At 47.9% G+C, this 21,055-nt stretch overlaps 1 long non-coding RNA gene across 3 annotated transcripts in view; it reads right to left on the minus strand.

Annotated features, from left to right (window-relative positions):
• LOC109787239 (uncharacterized) overlaps nucleotides 1-20,273 on the minus strand; it is a 72,055-nt gene extending 51,782 nt beyond the window's left edge. Inside the window, exons 1-5 of one of the 3 annotated variants that reach the window (XR_012204426.1) lie at nucleotides 19,724-20,270; nucleotides 19,422-19,636; nucleotides 19,134-19,224; nucleotides 18,334-18,429; nucleotides 17,749-18,008 (exon numbers count right to left, since the gene is read on the minus strand). This is a non-coding gene — a long non-coding RNA (uncharacterized lncRNA). Of the gene's footprint in view, nucleotides 1-17,748; nucleotides 18,009-18,180; nucleotides 18,430-19,133; nucleotides 19,225-19,421; nucleotides 19,637-19,723 lie in introns of those variants that run through there. The other 2 variants (XR_012204429.1, XR_012204427.1) reach the window with 2 other exon arrangements.
• Nucleotides 20,274-21,055: the final 782 nt, after the last annotated feature.

Consider the following 21,055-nt stretch of genomic DNA (forward strand, 5'->3'; position numbering starts at 1 on the left):
CCCGCACTTGATCCTCTTCTGCCACCTGAGCGTCGGGCTCTACACCTGAGTATCCGCGGCCCCCAGTCTGCTGACGTGGAGGGCTATCCGTTGCCTCACTACCAGCTGTCGGGCTACGATTACCTCCACAGTACCTCTTGGGACTGATGTAGTCTTGCTTAGTTAGTATTAGTTGCATTCGTCACGAGCCTATGTGCCGCCTATGTTGTCTTAGACTGTGTACTGAACTCTATGCATGACCCCTGTTGTAAGTTATGCCGACTACTATGTAGTAGCTATCGTGCTCCTTTCATTATGCATGTTTCATCATGAATGATCCTTGTCTTTGCAAATTTCTCAATGCTGAACCCCTGTTATATATTAGCAGGATGGTTAGACCAGGTGGTCGTGGTAGTGGTGGCAATGCCCCACCACCACCTGAGTACATGGCTGGTATGATCCAACAGTTCGAACTGAACCGCCAATTCATGGAAAATATGATGGCACAGTTTCCTCGCCCCAATATGGACCAGCAACCAACCCCAGTAACTCTGCAGGAATTCATGCGCCTCAATCCAACTGTGTACCGCAGCTCAACTCAGCCTCTGGATGCTGATGACTGGCTCCGTGACATCACCTATGAGATGGAGTCTGCCAATGTAGCCCCTGCCAGCTACGTCAACTTTGCTTCCTTCTTTCTGAAGGCTCCTCTGTTGGGTCAACGTTGTCTTTGTAAAACTTCAACTCCTCTGTTGCACAAACAGATTCTGCATAAGCTGCATCGCCTTCCTCACACTCCAGGGCCACCTTCCGGATGCCGTGAACCGTAATGGTCCCATTATGACCCGGCATCTTGAGCTGTAAATACACGTAACACGGCCGTGCCATGAACTTGGCGTAAGACGGCCGCCCAAATATGGCATGGTACGGACTTCTTATCTTGACCACCTCAAAGGTCAATTTTTCCACCCTGTAGTTGTGCTCATCTCCAAAGGCCACTTCCAACTCGATCTTGCCGACTGGATAAGCCGACTTACCAGGTACCACACCATGGAAAATAGTGTTTGACTGGCTGAGGTTCTTATCAATCAACCCCATACGACAGAACGTCTCATAATAGAGGATGTTGATGCTGTTGCCTCCATCCATGAGCACCTTAGTGAACTTATATCCTCCCACCTGATGAGCCACCACCAAGGCCAAGTGACCCGAATTATCCACCCGGGGAGGGTGATCCTCCCTACTCCACACTATAGGCTGCTCAGACCACCGCAAGTAGCGTGGAACCGCCGGCTCAACAGCATTCACAGCCCTCTTATGAAGCTTCTGATCTCGCTTACACAGACTGGTGGTAAACACATGATACTGTCCACCGCTAAGCTGCTTTGGATTGGTCTGATAACCCCCCTGCTGCTGTTGATGACCCTGGCCAGACTGCTGATTAAAGCCCCCTTGACCGTTCTGAGGATTAGAATTTGAGCCGCCGCCCGGGCCATGAAAGCCGCCGGCGCCTGAGCCACCGCCCGGGCCATTGTTGCCGTTAAAGGCGTTGGAATTCTTAAAGGCCTTCATGATTGCACAATCCTTCCATAGATGAGTAGCTGGCTTCTCTCTAGAGCCATGCCTTGGACAAGGCTCATTCAACAGCTGCTCCAGCGTCGGGCCTGACCCGCCGGCTCGGGGAGGGGGCCTCCCCTTGCTTCGCTAGTTATTACCCTGTGAGCTGGCGTTGGCTACGAACTCTAGGCTGCCATCGGCCTTGCGCTTGCCACGTCATTGGTTCCCCGGGTTATGCTGAGGACCCTTGCCATTGCCGTTCTTCTTTCCCTTCCCTGTCCTTTCATCATCTGAAGCGGGGTCCTTGGTACCATCAGAATCGGCGTACTTGACGAGAGCCGCCATCAGTGTACCCATATCATTGCAGTCGCGCTTAAGCCGCCCGAGTTTCATCTTCGGGGGCACGAAACGACAATTATGTTCCAACATTAAGACTGCAGAGCCGGCATCCATCTTATCAGAGGAATGTATTATCTCCTTAACCCGGCGAACCCAATGTGTCGTAGACTCACCCTCCTGCTGCTTACAGTTAGTCAAATCCACAATTGACATAGACTGCCTACAGGTATCCTTGAAGTTTTGGATGAACCGGGCTTTCAGCTCAGCCCAAGACCCGATGGAATTCGGTGGTAGCCCTTTCAACCAAGTGCGGGCAGTCCCATCTAACATCATGGTGAAGTACTTGGCCATTGCCGCTTCATTGACTTCCAGCAGTTCCATGGCCATCTCGTAACTCTCGATCCAGGCTGCGGGTTGTAAGTCAGCCGTGTAATTAGGCACCTTCCTAGGGCCTTTGAAGTCCTTGGGTAGACGTTCATTGCGGAGAGCTGGCACTAAACAAGGGACACCTCCAATCCTGGTAGGGATACCTACGTCGACGGAAGTCGTCGGATAAGCCGGGGGAGTCTGGTAAGCCGTCAACTGAGGCACCTGCTCCGCCTCTTGCCGCGCTCTGTCTTGGTCTGCTGCGTGAAAGGCTCCGTTATGAACCGGGCCATGGCCAGGGGGCGGGTCATGGCGTCGGACATTACTTGAGTCGGTCGCTGAGACCATGTATCTGCTATAACTCGGGCTCCGGCCTGGACGAGGGGTCGAGTGGATCCTGTCCCGGCTGTAAGAGTACGCCTCTTGCTGCGCCAGTGCTGTCTGAAGGAGTTCCCTGACCCGGCGGGTTTCAATAGCCGTCGGAGAGTCACCGTCAATTGGGAGGGCCGCCAGCCGTGCTGCTGCGGCAACCATGTTCTCCAGCGGGTTAGCATAATGACCCGGTGGTATTGGCACATACTGAGGCGGGACAGGGTTCACCCGGGGAGGCCCCATCACTTGTGGCTGAACAGGGGTCCCAGACCCGGGCACTATGTGTTGGAAATATGCCCTAGAGGCAATAATAAATTGGTTATTATTATATTTCCTTGTTCATGATAAACGTTTATTATCCATGCTAGAATTGTATTGATAGGAAACTCAGATACATGTGTGGATACATAGACAACACCATGTCCCTAGTAAGCCTCTAGTTGACTAGCTCGTTGATCAATAGATGGTTACGGTTTCCTGACCATGGACATTGGATGTCGTTGATAATGGGATCACATCATTAGGAGAATGATGTGATGGACAAGACCCAATCCTAAGCCTAGCACAAGATCGTGTAGTTCGTTTGCTAAGAGCTTTTCTAATGTCAAGTATCATTTCCTTAGACCATGAGATTGTGCAACTCCCGGATACCGTAGGAATGCTTTGGGTGTACCAAACGTCACAACGTAACTGGGTGGCTATAAAGGTGCACTACAGGTATCTCCGAAAGTGTCTGTTGGGTTGGCACGAATCGAGACTGGGATTTGTCACTCCGTGTAAACGGAGAGGTATCTCTGGGCCCACTCGGTAGGACATCATCATAATGTGCACAATGTGACCAAGGAGTTGATCACGGGGTGATGTGTTACGGAACGAGTAAAGAGACTTGCCGGTAACGGGATTGAACAAGGTATCGGGATACCGACGATCGAATCTCGGGCAAGTGACATACCGATAGACAAAGGGAATTGTATACGGGATTGATTGAATCCTCGACATCGTGGTTCATCCGATGAGATCATCGAGGAGCATGTGGGAGCCAACATGGGTATCCAGATCCCGCTGTTGGTTATTGACCGAAGAGTCGTCTCGGTCATGTCTGCCTGTCTCCCGAACCCGTAGGGTCTACACACTTAAGGTTCGGTGACGCTAGGGTTATAGAGATATTAGTATGCGGTAACCCGAAAAGTTGTTCGGAGTCCCGGATGAGATCTCGGACGTCACGAGGAGTTCCGGAATGGTCCGGAGGTAAAGATTTATATATGGGAAGTCTTATTTTGGTCGCCGGAAAAGTTTCGCACTTTATCGGTATTGTACCGGGAGTGTCGAAAGGGGTCCGGGGGTCCACCAAGGGGGTCCACCAGCCCCGGGGGGCCACATGGGCTGTAGGGGGTGCGCCTTGGCCTATATGGGCCAAGGGCACCAGCCCCAAGAGGCCCATGCGCCAAGAGATAAGAAAAAGGGAGAGTCCTAAAGGGGGAAGGCACCTCCGAGGTGCCTTGGGGAGGAAGGACTCCTCCCTGGCCGCACCCTTCCTTGGAGGAAGGGCCAAGGCTGCGCCCCCCCCTCTCCCTTGGCCCTATATATAGTGGGGGGAAGGGAGGGCAGCGATACCTAAGCCCTGGCGCCTCCCTCTCCCTCCCGTGAGACATCTCCCTCCTCCCGCAGCGCTTGGCGAAGCCCTGTTGGAATCCCGCTACTTCCACCACCACGCCGTCGTGCTGCTGGATCTCCATGAACCTCTCCTCCCCCCTTGCTGGATCAAGAAGGAGGAGACTTCGCTGCTCCGTACGTGTGTTGAACGCGGAGGTGCCGTCCGTTCGGCGCTAGGATCATCGGTGATTTGGATCACGACGAGTACGACTCCATCAACCCTGTTCTCTTGAACGCTTCCGCTCGCGATCTACAAGGGTATGTAGATGCACTCCTTCCCTCTCGTTGCTAGTAAACTCCATAGATTGATCTTGGTGATGCGTAGAAAATTTTGAATTTCTGCTACGTTCCCCAACAGTGGCATCATGAGCTAGGTCTATGCGTAGTTTCTATGCACGAGTAGAACACAAAGTAGTTGTGGGCGTCGATGTTGTCAATTCTTCTTGCCGCTACTAGTCTTATCTTGTTTCGGCGGCATTGTGGGATGAAGCGGCCCGGACCGACCTTACACATACGCTTACGTGAGACAGGTTCCACCGACTGACATGCACTAGTTGCATAAGGTGGCTAGCGGGTGTCTGTCTCTCCCACTTTAGTCGGAACGGATTCGATGAAAAGGGTCCTTATGAAGGGTAAATAGAAATTGGCATATCACGTTGTGGCTTTTGCGTAGGTAAGAAACGTTCTTGCTAGAATCCCATAGCAGCCACGTAAAACATGCAACAACAATTAGAGGACGTCTAACTTGTTTTTGCAGGGTATGCTATGTGATGTGATATGGCCAAAAGGATGTGATGAATGATATATGTGATGTATGAGATTGATCATGTTCTTGTAATAGGAATCACGACTTGCATGTTGATGAGTATGACAACCGGCAGGAGCCATAGGAGTTGTCTTTATTTTTTTGTATGACCTGCGTGTCATTGAATAACGCCATGTAAATTACTTTACTTTATTGCTAAGCGCGTTAGCCATAGAAGTAGAAGTAATCGTTGGCGTGACAACTTCATAAAGACACAATGATGGAGATCATGATGATGGAGATCATGGTGTCATGCCGGTGACGAAGATGATCATGGTGCCCCGAAGATGGAGATCAAAGGAGCAAAATGATATTGGCCATATCATGTCACTATTTGATTGCATGTGATGTTTATCATGTTATGCATCTTATTTGCTTAGAACGACGGTAGTAAGTAAGATGATCCCTCACTAAAATTTCAAGAGAAGTGTTCCCCCTAACTGTGCACCGTTGCGAAGGTTCGTTGTTTCGAAGCACCACGTGATGATCGGGTGTGATAGATTCTAACGTTCGAATACAACGGGTGTTGACGAGCCTAGCATGTACAGACATGGCCTCGGAACACATGCGAAACACTTAGGTTGACTTGACGAGCCTAGCATGTACAGACATGGCCTCGGAACACAAGAGACCGAAAGGTCGAACATGAGTCGTATAGCAGATACGATCAACATGGAGATGTTCACCGATGATGACTAGTCCGTCTCACGTGATGATCGGACACGGCCTAGTTTGACTCGGATCATGTATCACTTAGATGACTAGAGGGATGTCTATCTAAGTGGGAGTTCATAATCAGATGAGCTTCATTATCATGAACATAGTCAAAAGGTCTTTACAAATTATGTCATTGCGCTTTAGTTCTACTGGTTAAGATATGTTCCTAGAGAAAATTTAGTTGAAAGTTGGTAGTAGCAATTATGTGGACTGGGTCCGTAAACTGAGGATTGTCCTCATTGCTGCATGGAAGGCTTATGTCCTTAATGCACCGCTCGGTTTGCTGAACCTCAGCGTCGTCTGTAGATGTTGCGAAACATCTGACATACACGTTTTGATAACTACGTGATAGTTCAGTGCGTAATGCTAACGGTTTAGAATTGTGGCACCAAAGACGGTTTTGAAACGTCGCAGAACATATGAGATGTTCCGAAGACTGAAATTGGGATTTCAGACTAGTACCCACGTCAAGAGGTATGAGACCTCTGACAAGTTTCTTAAGCCTGCAAACTAAGGGAGAAAAGCTCAATCGTTGAGCATGTGCTCAGATTGTCTGAGTACCACAATCGCTTGAATCGAGTGGGAGTTAATCTCCCAGATGAGATAGTGATAGTTCTCCATAGTCACTGCCACCAAGCTAGTGGAGCTTCGTGATGAACTATAACATATCAGGGATAGTTATGATGATCCTTGAGCTATTCGCGATGTTTGACACCGCGAAAGTAGAAATCAAGAAGGAGTATCAATTGTTGATGGTTAGTAAAACCACTAGTTCTAAAAGGGCAAGGGCAAAAGGGATACTTCATGAAACAGCAAATCATTTGCTGCTCTAGTAAAGAATCCCAAGGTTGAACCCAAACCCGAGACTAAGTGCTTCTGTAATGAGGGGAACGGTCACTGAAGCAGTACTACCCTAGATACTTGGTAGATCAGAAGGCAGGCAAGGTCGACAGAAGTATATTGGATATACATTATATGAATGTGTACTTTACTAGTACTCCGAGCAGCACCAGGGTATTAGATACCGGTTCGGTTGCTAAGTGTTAGTAACTCAAAATAAAAGATGCGGAATAAATGGAGACTGGCTAAAAGTGAGATGACGATGTGTGTTGGAAGTGTTTCCAAGGTTGATGTGATCAAGCATCGCATGCTCCCTCTACCATCGAGATTGGTGTTTGCGTTGAGCATAAACATGATTGGATTATGTTTATCGCAATACGGTTATTCATTTAAGGAGAATAATGGTTACTCTGTTTATTTGATACCTTCAATGGTCTTGCACCTAAAATGAATCTCGATCGTAGTGATACACATGTTCATGCCAAAAGATATAAGATAGTAATGATAGTACCACATACTTGTGGCACTGCCACATGAGTCATATTGGTATAAAACGCATGAAGAAGCTCCATGTAGATGGATCTTTGGACTCACTCGTTTTTGAAAAGATTGAGACATGTGAACCATGTCTATTGGTATATATGCATGAAGAAACTCCATGCAGATGGATCGTTTGGACTCACTTGATTTTGAATCACTTGAGACATGCAAATCATACCACATGGGCAAGATGACTGAAAGGCCTCATTTTCAGTAAGATGGAACAAGAGAGCAACTTGTTGGATGTAATACATTTTGATGTGTGCAGTCCAATGAGTGTTGAGGCATGCAGTGGATATCGTTATGTTCTTACTTCACAGATGATTTGAGTAGATGCTGAGTGTATTTACTTGATGAAACACAAGTCTGAATTATTGAAAGGTTCAAGTAATTTCAGAGTGAAGTTGAAGATCGTCGTGACAAGAGGATAAAATGTCTGTGATATGATCATAGAGATGAGTATCTGAGTTACGAGTTTGGCACACAATTAAGACATTGTGGAAGTGTTTCACAATTAATACCGCCTGGAACACCATAGTGTGATGGTGTGTCCGAACATCATAACTGCACCCTATTGGATATGGTGCATACCATGATGTTTCTTATCGAATTACCACTATCGTTTATGGGTTAGGCATTAGGGATAACCGCATTCACTTTAAAAGGGGCACCGCGCAATTCCGTTGAGACGACACCGTTTAGAGAAACCTAAGTTGTCGTTTCTTAAAAGTTTGGGGCTGCGATGCTTATGTGAAAAAGTTTCAGGCTGATAAGCTCGAACCCAAAGCGGATAAATGCGTCTTCATAGAATACCCAAAAAATAGTTGGGTATACCTCCTATTTCAGATCTGGAAGCAAAAGGTAATTGCTTCTAGAAACAGATCCTTTCTCGAGGAAAAGTTTCTCTCGAAAGAATTGAGTGGGAGGATGGTGGAGACTTGATAAGGTTATTGAACCGACACTTCAACTAGTGTGTAGCAGGGCACAGGAAGTTGTTCCTGTGGCACCTACACCAATTGAAGTGGAAGCTCATGATAGTGATCATGAAACTTCGGATCAAGTTACTACCAAAAACCTCGTAGGACGACGAGGATGCGTGCTACTTCAGAGTGGCACGTGATCCTGTCTTGGAAGTCATGTTGCTAGACAACAATGAACCTATGAGCTATGGAGAAGCGATGGTGGGCCCATATTCCAACAAATGGTTAGAAGCCATGAAATCCGAGATAGGATCCATGTATCAGAACAAAGCATGGACTTTGGTGAACTTGCCCGATGATCGGCAAGCCATTGAGATAAATGGATCTTTAAGAAGAAGACGGACATGGACGGTAATGTTACCGTCTATGAAGCTCGACTTGTGGCAAAGAGTATTTTCACAAGTTCAAGGAGTTGACTACGATGAGATTTTCTCATCCGTAGCGATGCTTAAGTCCGTCGGAATCATGTTAGCATTAGCTGCATTTATGAAATCTGGCAGATGGATGTCAAAACAAGTTTCCTTACCAGTTTTCGTAAGGAAAGGTTGTATGTGATACAATCAGAAAGGTTTTGTCGATCCTAAGGATGCTAAAAGGTATGCTAGCTCCAGCGATCCTTCCATGGACTAGAGCAAGCATCTCGGAGTCAGAATATACGCTTTGATGGAGTGATCAAAGTTTTTCGGTTTATACAAAGTTTGTTAGAAACTTGTATTTACAATAAAGTGAGTGGGAGCGCTACAACATTTCTCATAAGTATATGTGAATGACATATTGTTGATCCGAAATGATGTAAAATTTCTAGAAAGCATAAAGGATTGTTTGAAAGGAGTCTTTCAAAGGAAGACCTGGATAAAGCTGCTTACATATTGGGCATCAAGATCTATAGAGATAGATCAAGACGCCTGATGATACTTTCAAAGAACGCACACCTTGACATGATTTTGAAAGAGTTCAAAATAGATCAGCAAAGAAGGAGTTCTTGGCTGTGTTACAAGGTGTGAGTATTGAGTAAGACTCAAGACCTGACCACAGCAGAAGAGAGAGAAAGGACGAAGGTCGTCCCCTATGCTTTAGACGTAGGCTCTATAGTATGCTACGCTGTGTACCGCACATGTAGTGTGCCTTGCCATGAGTAGGTCAAGGGGTACAATAGTGATCCGGGAATGGATCACATGACAGCGGTCGAACTTATCCTTACTATCTAGTGGACTAAGGAATTTTCTCGATTATGGAGGTGAAAAGGAGTTCGTCGTAAAGGGTTACGTCGATGCGAACTTTGACACTAATCCGGATGGCTCTGAGTAGTAAACCGGATTCGTATAGTAGAGCAGTTATTTGAAATGGATCCAAGTAGCGCGTGGTAGCATCTACAAGATGACATAAATATTCGTAAAGCACGCACGGATCTGAAAGGTTCAGACCCGTTGACTAATAACCTCTCTCACTAGCATAACATGATCAAACCAGAACTCATTAAGTGTTAATCACATAGAGATGTGAACTAGATTGTTGACTCTAGTAAACTCTTGGGTGTTGGTCGCATGGTGATGTGACCTGTGAGTGTTAATCACATGGTGATGTGAACTAGATTATTGACTCTAGTGCAAGTGGGAGACTGTTGGAAATATGCCCTAGAGGCAATAATAAATTGGTTATTATTATATTTCCTTGTTCATGATAAACGTTTATTATCCATGCTAGAATTGTATTGATAGGAAACTCAGATACATGTGTGGATACATAGACAACACCATGTCCCTAGTAAGCCTCTAGTTGACTAGCTCGTTGATCAATAGATGGTTACGGTTTCCTGACCATGGACATTGGATGTCGTTGATAACGGGATCACATCATTAGGAGAATGATGTGATGGACAAGACCCAATCCTAAGCCTAGCACAAGATCGTGTAGTTCGTTTGCTAAGAGCTTTTCTAATGTCAAGTATCATTTCCTTAGACCATGAGATTGTGCAACTCCCGGATACCGTAGGAATGCTTTGGGTGTACCAAACGTCACAACGTAACTGGGTGGCTATAAAGGTGCACTACAGGTATCTCCGAAAGTGTCTGTTGGGTTGGCACGAATCGAGACTGGGATTTGTCACTCCGTGTAAACGGAGAGGTATCTCTGGGCCCACTCGGTAGGACATCATCATAATGTGCACAATGTGACCAAGGAGTTGATCACGGGATGATGTGTTACGGAACGAGTAAAGAGACTTGCCGGTAACGGGATTGAACAAGGTATCGGGATACCGACGATCGAATCTCGGGCAAGTGACATACCGATAGACAAAGGGAATTGTATACGGGATTGATTGAATCCTCGACATCGTGGTTCATCCGATGAGATCATCGAGGAGCATGTGGGAGCCAACATGGGTATCCAGATCCCGCTGTTGGTTATTGACCGAAGAGTCGTCTCGGTCATGTCTCCCTGTCTCCCGAACCCGTAGGGTCTACACACTTAAGGTTCGGTGACGCTAGGGTTATAGAGATATTAGTATGCGGTAACCTGAAAAGTTGTTCGGAGTCCCGGATGAGATCCCGGACGTCACGAGGAGTTCCGGAATGGTCCGGAGGTAAAGATTTATATATGGGAAGTCTTATTTTGGTCGCCGGAAAAGTTTCACACTTTATCGGTATTGTACCGGGAGTGTCGAAAGGGGTCCGGGGGTCCACCAGCCCCGGGGGGCCACATGGGCTGTAGGGGGTGCGCCTTGGCCTATATGGGCCAAGGGCACCAGCCCCAAGAGGCCCATGCGCCAAGAGATAAGAAAAAGGGAGAGTCCTAAAGGGGGAAGGCACCTCCGAGGTGCCTTGGGGAGGAAGGACTCCTCCCTGGCCGCACCCTTCCTTGGAGGAAGGGCCAAGGCTGCGCCCCCCCTCTCCCTTGGCCCTATATATAGCGGGGGGAAGGGAGGGCAGCGATACCTAAGCCCTGGCACCTCCCTCTCCCTCCCGTGACACATCTCCCTCCTCCCGCAGCGCTTGGCGAAGCCCTATTGGAATCCCACTACTTCCACCACCACGCCGTCGTGCTGCTGGATCTCCATGAACCTCTCCTCCCCCCTTGCTGGATCAAGAAGGAGGAGACGTCGCTGCTCTGTACGTGTGTTGAACGCGGAGGTGCCGTCCGTTCGGCGCTAGGATCATCGGTGATTTGGATCACGACGAGTACGACTCCATCAACCCCGTTCTCTTGAACGCTTCCGCTCGCGATCTACAAGGGTATGTAGATGCACTCCTTCCCTCTCGTTGCTAGTAAACTCCATAGATTGATCTTGGTGATGCGTAGAAAATTTTGAATTTCTGCTACGTTCCCCAACAGTATGATCCCTGGCGGGTTACTAGACCCTGCACCTGGCGTGTTGAAGAGGTTTCGAGGATCGTAAACCGGAGGGAGTCGAGATTGGGCTTTTTGATGCCTCCTTCTCATGACCTCATTGGACGCGTTCTGATCCATCGTGAGCCGGAAGGACTGCGCCTGGATCAACTGAGTTTGGGCGTCGAGAGCCGCCCTCTCCGCAGCCATCCTGATCCCTTCCGCTGCCAGATCCTCCTTAGCTTTCACTAGATCTAACTTTAACTGCGCCACCTCCACATCATGCTGAGCTTGATTCACCGGGTCAACCGCGGCGGTCGGGTCGTCATCTTGTCCGTGAGATCCATCAGCACCTGAGCCGGCGAGGGCACCAGGTTTCCCGCTCCAGCAGCAGGGTTCTGAACAGGCTGCGCACCGGCCATGAAGATTCCAACCCGGCTTGGCGGCTCAAACGGGTCCGGAATACTGTCACCATCGGAACAACCCATGAGCCTGCCATCTTAAAGTTGATATAACGAGTTTGACTCATCGGTGGACGACTCGCCGTCAGAGCCGGCGGCCGTCTCATCACCAGATCCAGAGAGCCCTCCATGGATACATCCCACAAAAGCATGCTTTAAGGCAGGCAGGGCCCGGGCGGGTCGTGCATGCTGAGCCGTCTCGATGAGATCGGCGCAGAGATCCGGCTCATGGCCCGGCTCACCAATCTTGCCAATGAAAACATGAATTCCGCCGAAGGGGACCCGGTACCCGTACTCAATTGAGGCGTCGTCGGGGCCCCAGTTTGCATCGTCGATGTAGAGCTTGCCGCGACGACTCTTGGTCATCCGGCCCACAGCGTATCCCTTGAGCCCTTCGAAGCTGCCCTTCAAGAACTCAAATCCACCGTGCGCTGGCCCCACGGTGGGCGCCAACTATCGTGGAATTGTCACGGCAGATGTCCTCAAGCTAGAACTTAGTCGTGGAGCCATCGCCGCTAGGAAGCTTGAAGGGGTTAATGGGACAAGGAACACGAGGTTTTATACTGGTTCGGCCCCTTACGGTGAAGGTAAAAGCCTACGTCCAGTTGAGGTGGTATTGATTAGGGTTTCGATGACCAGGGAGCTTAACTGCTATGCCCGGCTCTCGATGAGATCTCTCTTGCCCCTAAACCGCTGCCGGGTCGTCCCTTTATATAGGGAGGCTGACGCCCAGCAGCTCTCAGAGTCCCGGCCGGCTCATAAGAGTGTCCGGCTCGGACTCTCAACTATTCTTGCCTTACACTACAAGTTCTACCATAAGGATGGTTGTAACTACGGGCCTTAAGCCATATCCGGGTCTTAAGCCCATCTTTGGCCCACCATCTTCAAGCTTGTCGCCGGGCTTCTGGCGATGACCATTATGAGTAACCCGGCCCCTTCTGGCAGGTGACTCTAAGGTCTATATCCTCAACAAAAGGCCTTTTGTGTGTTGCAGCCAAACCCCCCTCCAAACAGCCCAATAACCCATCTAAGTCTCCTCCATGCTCTCGGTCGTTCGATCATGATCATGTGGGCGAAAACCGCACTCCATTTGAAGTCTCCTAGCTCCCCCTAGCTATAAATATGTCCTCCTCATCCAAATTCGGGTCCAAACCCTAGTCTTCCCCTTCCTCCGCGCGCCGGACACGTCCGCCCGGCGCCGGACGAATCACCGCGCCACGTGGCTCCGCGCCGCCGCCGAAGCCCGCCGGGCCCGTCCGCCGGCCCCCGCGGCCCGTACGTCTCCGCGCGCGCGCCTCCGCCCCGCGCGGCTCCCCGCCGCCGCCGCCGTTCCCGCTCCTCGCCGGCCGCGCACATGGCCGCCGGTGCCGCCGTCCTCGCCCGTCCCCGCCGTCTTCGCCCTTCCCCGCCGATCTCGCCGCCGGTGCCGCCTCCCCCGACCTCGCCGGCAACGAGCTCCGGTTGTCCTTCCTCGATCTCCGGCGAGCCGCCCCGCCTCGGCATCCGTGCCAAGAACCCTAGATCGGGGAGAGGTTGATCCCGATTTTCCTGTCTTTTCTTGTGTCATTTTATGTTGCCCTGTTGATCGCATCATAACTCATTGCATACTGCTTCGTTTTGCGTGCATAATATATCGAAATGTTCGTCACGAGATGATCTTCATTTTGTTCCATTGTGCCATGCTCGTTTGAGTCCATCTTGATGCCCAAATCTCTGGTGCAAGAGTGTTATATGATGTTTACTGCTGTTACTTATCAGAACTTGATGTTTTGTTATTTTTGTTGCATTTGATGTGTGCATCTTATGGGCATGAGCTCTACAGGTGTTTTGATCTATGCCATGCCGTCTTTACAGAGGTTTATGCCATGTATTTTTGTGATCTATGTGGTGACTAGCACAAGCATGTAAACTAGGCTTCGTGATGCCATGCCGTCTTTATAGAGTTTTTGCCAAGTCTTTTACCTGCTGTTATTTTGTTGTCATGTATCCATGTGGCTACAGAGAGATCCGTGCTTATTTTGGTGATGTTCAGTAAGGATGTTTTGTAGATATTGTTGTAATTGATCCATTAATGCCCTTGTTTGCAATTATGGAGTGCCATAGCATGACTCAATCTTGCTCTACTTTTGCTATAAAATATTCCTGGCAGATTCTTAGCATGATATTCAATTTTGTCAAGCTTGTTGTAGTTGTTTCATACATGCTATGTATTTGCTCTTGTCATGGATAGCTTCATAAACATGCCATCTTGCTGTAGGTATGCTTGTTTTGTCATGCATTGCTTTGTGGTGAGTGCATCAAGCTCACCAAGATGCCTTCATATTATTGTTTCTGCCATGCTCTGTTTTCTGCTAAGTCTGAAACCTGTTAACGAAACTTGCTATGTTTACATGGGTGCCATCATATCTTCTGTGCCTTTTTGGCTCAATGTCAGTAAGGGACTTTTGTTATATGCATTTAGTAGATTCATTTCATGCCTTGTTTTGCTATGTTAAGTTCCTGTAGCATGTGCTTTTCTTGCTCTAAACATTGCTACCTGATGCTGTTTCAGCCATGTTCAGTATTTTCACCAAGTCTGTGAAGCTGATATCTCTTGCACTTTTGCCATGCTTGTTTGAACCTGTTATATTGTGATCTAGCCGTAGCTCAGTGTTCATCTTTTGTCAAGCATCTCCTGTAGATCACTGTCATATGCTTTGTTGCTATGTTGGGGTGCTGTAGCATTGTTACTTGTTGCATTCTAAGTGCTATCATGCTGTTAATCACAGACTCGTGTCATTCTTGTTTTGCTTGCCATTTGCAAACCGTGCATCCGTTTCCGGTGATCTTTATATCGATTTCGACCGAAATCATCTCATCTTTCCAGTGGCATGCTTGGTTTGCCAAGTTACTGCCTTGTTCATCATTTTCCTTCCGGAGCACGCATATGCATCGCATATCATATCCCGCATATCATGCATGTTTTGCATCATGTTGCTTGTGCGTTTCCCGTGATTGATTGTGGTTCCATTGCTTGTGTTCTTGCTGTGGGTAGAGCCGGGAGACGAGTTCGTGTACGAGGAACCTGTTGAGTACGCTTACGAGGATCAAGCTTTCGACAACTCTAAGAACCTTGCAGGCAAGATGACCATACCCTCGAAATCACTTCTATCTTTGTTTTGCTAGTTGTTCGCTCTTTTTCTATGCTGCGCTACCTACCACTTGCTATATCACGCCTCCCATATTGCCATGTCCAGCCTCTAACCATCTTTTCCTAGCAAACCGTTGTTTGGCTAAGTTACCGCTTTTGCTCAGCCCTTCTTATAGCGTTGCTAGTTGCAGGTGAAGTTGAAGTGGGTTCCATGTTGGAACATGGATATTTTGGAATATCACAATATCTCTTATTTAATTAATGCATCTATATATTGGGTAAAGGGTGGAAGGCTCGGCCTTATGCCTGGTGTTTTGTTCCACTCTTGCCGCCCTAGTTTCCGTCATACCGGTATTATGTTCCTTGAGTTTGCGTTCCTTACGCGGTTGGGTGATTTATGGGACCCCCTTGACAGTTCGCCTTGAATAAAACTCCTCCAGCAAGGCCCAACCTTGGTTTTACATTTGCCTACCTAAGCCTTTTCCCCTTGGGTTTTCGCGAGCTCGAGGGTCATCTTTATTTTAACCCCCGGGCCAATGCTCCTCCGAGTGTTGGTCCAAACTAGAGCACCGTGCGGGACCGTCCCTTGGCAACTTGGGTTACGTTGGTACCTGTACGCTTAGCTTATCCGGTGTGCCCTGAGAACGAGATATGTGCAGCTCCTATCGGGATTTGTCGGCACAGCGGGTGGTCTTGCTGGTCTTGTTTTACCATTGTCGAAATGTCTTGTAAACCGGGATTCCGAGACTGATCGGGTCTTCCCGGGAGAAGGTTTATCCTTCGTTGACCGTGAGAGCTTATAATGGGCTAAGTTGGGACACCCCTGCAGGGTATTATCTTTCGAAAGCCGTGCCCGCGGTTATGAGGCAGATGGGAATTTGTTAATGTCCGGTTGTAGAGAACTTGTCACTTGACTTAATTAAAATCGTCAACCGTGTGTGTAGCCATGATGGTCTCTTTTCGGCGGAGTCCGGGAAGTGAACACGGTTTGTGTTATGCATGAGCGTAAGTAGTTTCAGGATCACTTCTTGATCATTTCTAGCTTCGCGACCGTTGCGTTGCTCCTCTTCTCGCTCTCATTTGTGTATGTTAGCCACCATATATGCTTAGTGCTTGCTGCAACTCCACCTTATTACACCATCCTTTCCTACAAGCTTAAATAGTCTTGATTTCGCAGATGTGAGATTGCTGAGTCCTCGTGACTCACAGATTCTACCAAAACAGTTGCAGGTGCCGACGATACCAGTGCAGATGACGCAACCGAGCTCAAGTGGGAGTTCGACGAGGAACGTGGTCGTTACTATGTTTCGTTTCCTGATGATCAGTAGTGGAGCCCAGTTGGGACGATCGGGGATCTAGCATTTGGGGTTATCTTATTTTCATTTGGATTTGACCGTAGACGGTCTATGTGTGGATTTTGGATGATGTATGAATTAATTTATGTATTGTGTGAAGTGGCAATTGTAAGCCAACTCTCGTTATCCCATTATTGTTCATTACATGGGATTGTGTGAAGATGACCCTTCTTGCGACAATACCTACAATGCGGTTATGCCTCTAAGTCGTGCCTCGACACGTGGGAGATATAGCCGCATCGTGGGCGTTACATCTGGGTCCTAGCGGGCCGGCCCCCCGGCGTGGCCTCGTTGTCTGCGGCGCGGTGAGGAGGGGGAGCAGCTCGGATATGGGGCGTCGGCGCCGACGGCGTGCCGGCAGCAGCGCGAGGGCGGGAGCTTTACGGGCCCACGAGGGCTCGGCCGGGCCTGTGGGCCCACAGGCCTAGGGTGCTCCTGCTATTGCGTCTGGACGGCTACCGTCGTGGACGGTGGAGGTGGGGCCCTCCCACGTGCCGACGGTGCTGATGCCCTAGTCCCGGATCTGATTCTTCGCCGCACTGTCCTCACTTCACGGTGTCGTGGTGAGATGGTGTGGGGGCCTCATGACCGTGCTGGTGCAGGGTGGTGGTTGGTTTGGTGGCTGGATCCGGAGCGCCCGAGGTGCGGGTTGGGATCGGGGTAACCCATGTCGGCGTGGCCGACACCGGCGCGGTGGCGCCTATAGGTGCCACCTGACCTTCCGGGAGGGCGTCGGGGGCTACCCTTCCTCTTGCCTTGTATCGGGGGAAACCCTTGGCAGTAGCGTCGTCATCGTCGCGATCCTTCTTGGAGGTGTTGATAGGTGCCGGCGCTTCGGAGTCTTGGAGCCTAGTGAAAGATCCCGGTGGGCGCAGCGATTGCGAGGCTTCTTCGTTTTTGTTGATCCGCCGTTGTCGGCATTTGTTTCTTTTGCTCTTTCTCTGTCGTTTCTTTTGGGCGTGACTGTGCTGCTTCCGCCCCAGCACCTATCCCTGTATGGTTCGGTTGGATGCTTTGTATACAAAGCGGGGGAAAAACCCTTTTTCGGTAGAAAGTTACAGTATATATTATTCACATACGCTTTAACATTCTTCTGCAAAATAAATAGTCTATCGGTTGTTTGGTTGAGCGGCGTTGAGAACTGCTTCGCCTCTACGCCGGCCCTTCCAAAAAGAAGTGAAATGTGCATAAACAGAGTAATGTTCAGCCTTCCTTTCCATCTATATAGGTACATAAAGAGCAAAATGTCATCTCTAAACTTGGTAGTGTCAGGGTTGCTTTCGGAATGACCAGCGCTCAAAATGGTCGTTGAAATCAATGCCAATGGCTGGTATAGATCGATGTTAGTAAAGTCCAAACCTAGTCTCCTCCCTGTTTCTTGAAGGTGAGTACCACAGATTTCCATTTTAGTCCATACTAGTTTAATGCCCGTGCGTTGCCACGGGAAGCAAAGCCGTGAATGTCAAAGTGTCAAACATTTTTTTTCCCATATACCATCGCTCTCTTTCTACTCAAATGCTTGGTTCACGGTTGTCATGCTTCATTCAGTGATTTTAACCCGTTCTGTAGTATCTGTAGAAGCTTTGCCTGATAAAAAATAATTTGAATTTCCTTTGCACATGTTAATACAACTGAATTAAAGGGCAAAGAAGGTAACTTCCTAGAGAATCCATCAATTAAACATCATTGGATGTAACTTCACTGAGAATGTATCCTTTGTGCATATTAATATTTTGAATGTAACTTCACTGAGAATGTATCTAATAAACCATCACTTCCTTACCATAAACCGACCAAATCATAGAAATAAACATGGAATAGTTGCCATAAACAAGCACCAACTTGATAAACAACGATGTGAAGACCACAACTTTACCACCAGAATCAACCATGAATTATGCTTGATCCATACCTGGAGGTCTTGACCAGCAGCGACTTAGCGCAGAAGCAGGCAGTCTCTCCTTAGTGTTGCTAGGCTGCGTCATCGCCCAACCAGTCATGATATTGTCTACATCGTCCATTTCATGAATCATTAGTTCAAGGGGAAAAATTAAGAACTAACATCCAACGACTAATAAGACATAGAAGGGCCAGCCACCAATTGGACTTTGCATCATCAGATATAAGCTGATAGCTCCCCATCTTCTTCTTCAAAACTCAGTTTTAGTACTAATAAAAAATATATTGATAAAAAATGTATTCCTGGCTCTACTTGAAGAAAAGAATATACAGATGTTTCCAACTCAAATAGAGCATGCGATTTGTTTAGGGAAAAGGCAGGGGTACACATCTTCTATGTTATTAGAATATTCTAATATATTCCTAACTATATGATATGTTTTTGAAGGGAAAATTAATTAAAAAGACATTTCGTTCTCCTGCTATGCACAACAGATTTCCAACCTCGTAGAGAGAAGTATGTGGAGTACATAACTTTTGAGAGAACTTAAATATTATTTAAGCTGCAATATACATGAAGAATGGAAATTTGGGGCATACTACACAGAGGAAGAGGCATATACTTTATCAAAACCATGTAGTATGTATATACTTTTGTCCTAAAAGGAGTGTGATTAAGGTTTTCATGTACCAAACCAATCTGCATGACATTCAGTAAAATCTGCAAACACCATGAAAAATGAAAAATCATACTCATCAAGACACAGCTCGCCTGCAGCCATCATGGTCCTAATATTCCAGAATTAAGATTACCTTTGAGGTTTCTTCCCTTGTGCAGCTAATTCCCTCCCTATAGGGCATTGTTGTGATATAAATCTAGATGTATATACAACCCTAACTTGATCTGAATAAACAAACAAAGTTGATGGAAACTTTAGGATAAAAGCATACATCACATGTATGAGAGGACAAGGACTGAGAGCTAGACATGTTGGATGTACTATGTTCTGCTAGCTCCATAAATACAGATGGGATTTCCTATCGTGATGGCTATCTTTTGAAAGTAATTAATGTAATCTGGTAAGTAAGCTAAATTATTACCTGGACCCCAAAACATACGACACGTCATCGCTACCTCCAAACATGATGCAATTATTCAATATCCATCCATCCAATTAAAAATATATTCAGTTCGAGGCATCAAATGAAGTCTTCCTGAAATCATTTAAACTGCAGAGCACACGTAACGTTGGTCTCTAACTGCCACCACTCTGGCTTCATCAATTCGCTTGCAAAAATCCGATTGAAGAAATGGCCTGGAAAGAAAACAGCACACTGGTTTCACATGGCTTGCGAAAACACAGCAGGGTACTCGAGGACAGTACACATAATTGCAGACTAACCCATAGGAAGGAAAAATTAGACTCAAGAACGGAACATCCTTCCTCGATAAGCTGAACGAAGGTATCCTCATTGCTGAGGCGGACGATGAACTGAGAGCACACACTAAACAATCAGAATTGCACATACATTACAAAAGGCAGCAACTATAATCAGGGGTCGAGGCGGGAGCCGTGGGCCGGCATCGCGTGGACGGAGGTGCGGCCTGGGTGAGGAGGAGGAGGAGGGAGCCGGGGAGGATACGTCGCAACCACGAGAGCCAGCGGCGGCGGGGCCGCACACCTACTGATCGCCGGTGGGAGACATGGATTGGCCACGCGAGGCATGCCGCGGCGAATTGAGAATAGTGGTCAGGTGATTGGGGTTCGAATCTGGGCGGGAGCGGAGGGCTGGTTGGGTTCAGGTGACGGCGGCCGGCGAGACGATGTGTCGTCCATGGCACGCGGAGGCGACGGGAAGAGTGCAGGGGCAGAGCAAGGAGATTTCTCTCGGGAGGGAGGGGAATGGCGACGAGGTCGTCTGGGGAGATTGGAACGTGGGACGTGCGTTAGTGGGGTCGTGGCTATTTCTGTTTTCCCTTTTATTTCGCCGGCTCCTATTTCTCTCGCTGTTTTTCCTTTAATAATAGAGACTAATGGTTCTGCCACCTGTTGCTCGACGCTAAATGAAAATGAATGTAATTAGTTGTTATCATATGTAACTGTCACAAATAATGGTGCACTGAATAAGTTTTTTTTTTCAAAATGATGCATTGAATAACCTTGGTGTTATGCAATGACGATTTTGGTTCTTGTAAAAAGGTTCGGTTGCTTGGCCAAATGTTGAGGCGTTCTAACAATACTGATTCAGAGTCGCTTGTTTTGGCAATGCTTTGTTTGCCCATGCCCTAGGCACGGCAGCAGCTCTAGTTCGGATTGGAACGCGAGGAGTGTCGGTCGTGGCGTCGTCTAGCCCCTGGTAGCTCTTGGGTAGCGCCTCTTCTGCGATGGCACACCCCTTCAACTTCCTCTCTTTTTACTTAGTAGGTTAGTAGGTTGCAGGCGTCTCTTTTTAGTTCTTTTAAAATTTACATGCAGAGTGGGTTTTGCAGGCCTCTCTTTCCATATGTGCAAGTACACTAAGGATTTTTTTTTTCCTGTCAGCTATCTGGTTTTGATAATAAAACAGTCAATTTTTTATCTGGTATATATACCCGGTGCAACTTGGCAATGTTCAGGCCTTATAGGAAGGTTTTAACCTTTTTTCCCCTATGGATTAAAGACATCATTAAATTCAGTCGTACTATTTGCCAGTACCCATTGAGTATAGTCTAGAGTGACGTTTTGGCTCCTGGG

Source organism: Aegilops tauschii, chromosome 1, assembly GCF_002575655.3.
Source record: "Aegilops tauschii subsp. strangulata cultivar AL8/78 chromosome 1, Aet v6.0, whole genome shotgun sequence".
Taxonomy (NCBI): Eukaryota; Viridiplantae; Streptophyta; class Magnoliopsida; order Poales; family Poaceae; genus Aegilops; species Aegilops tauschii.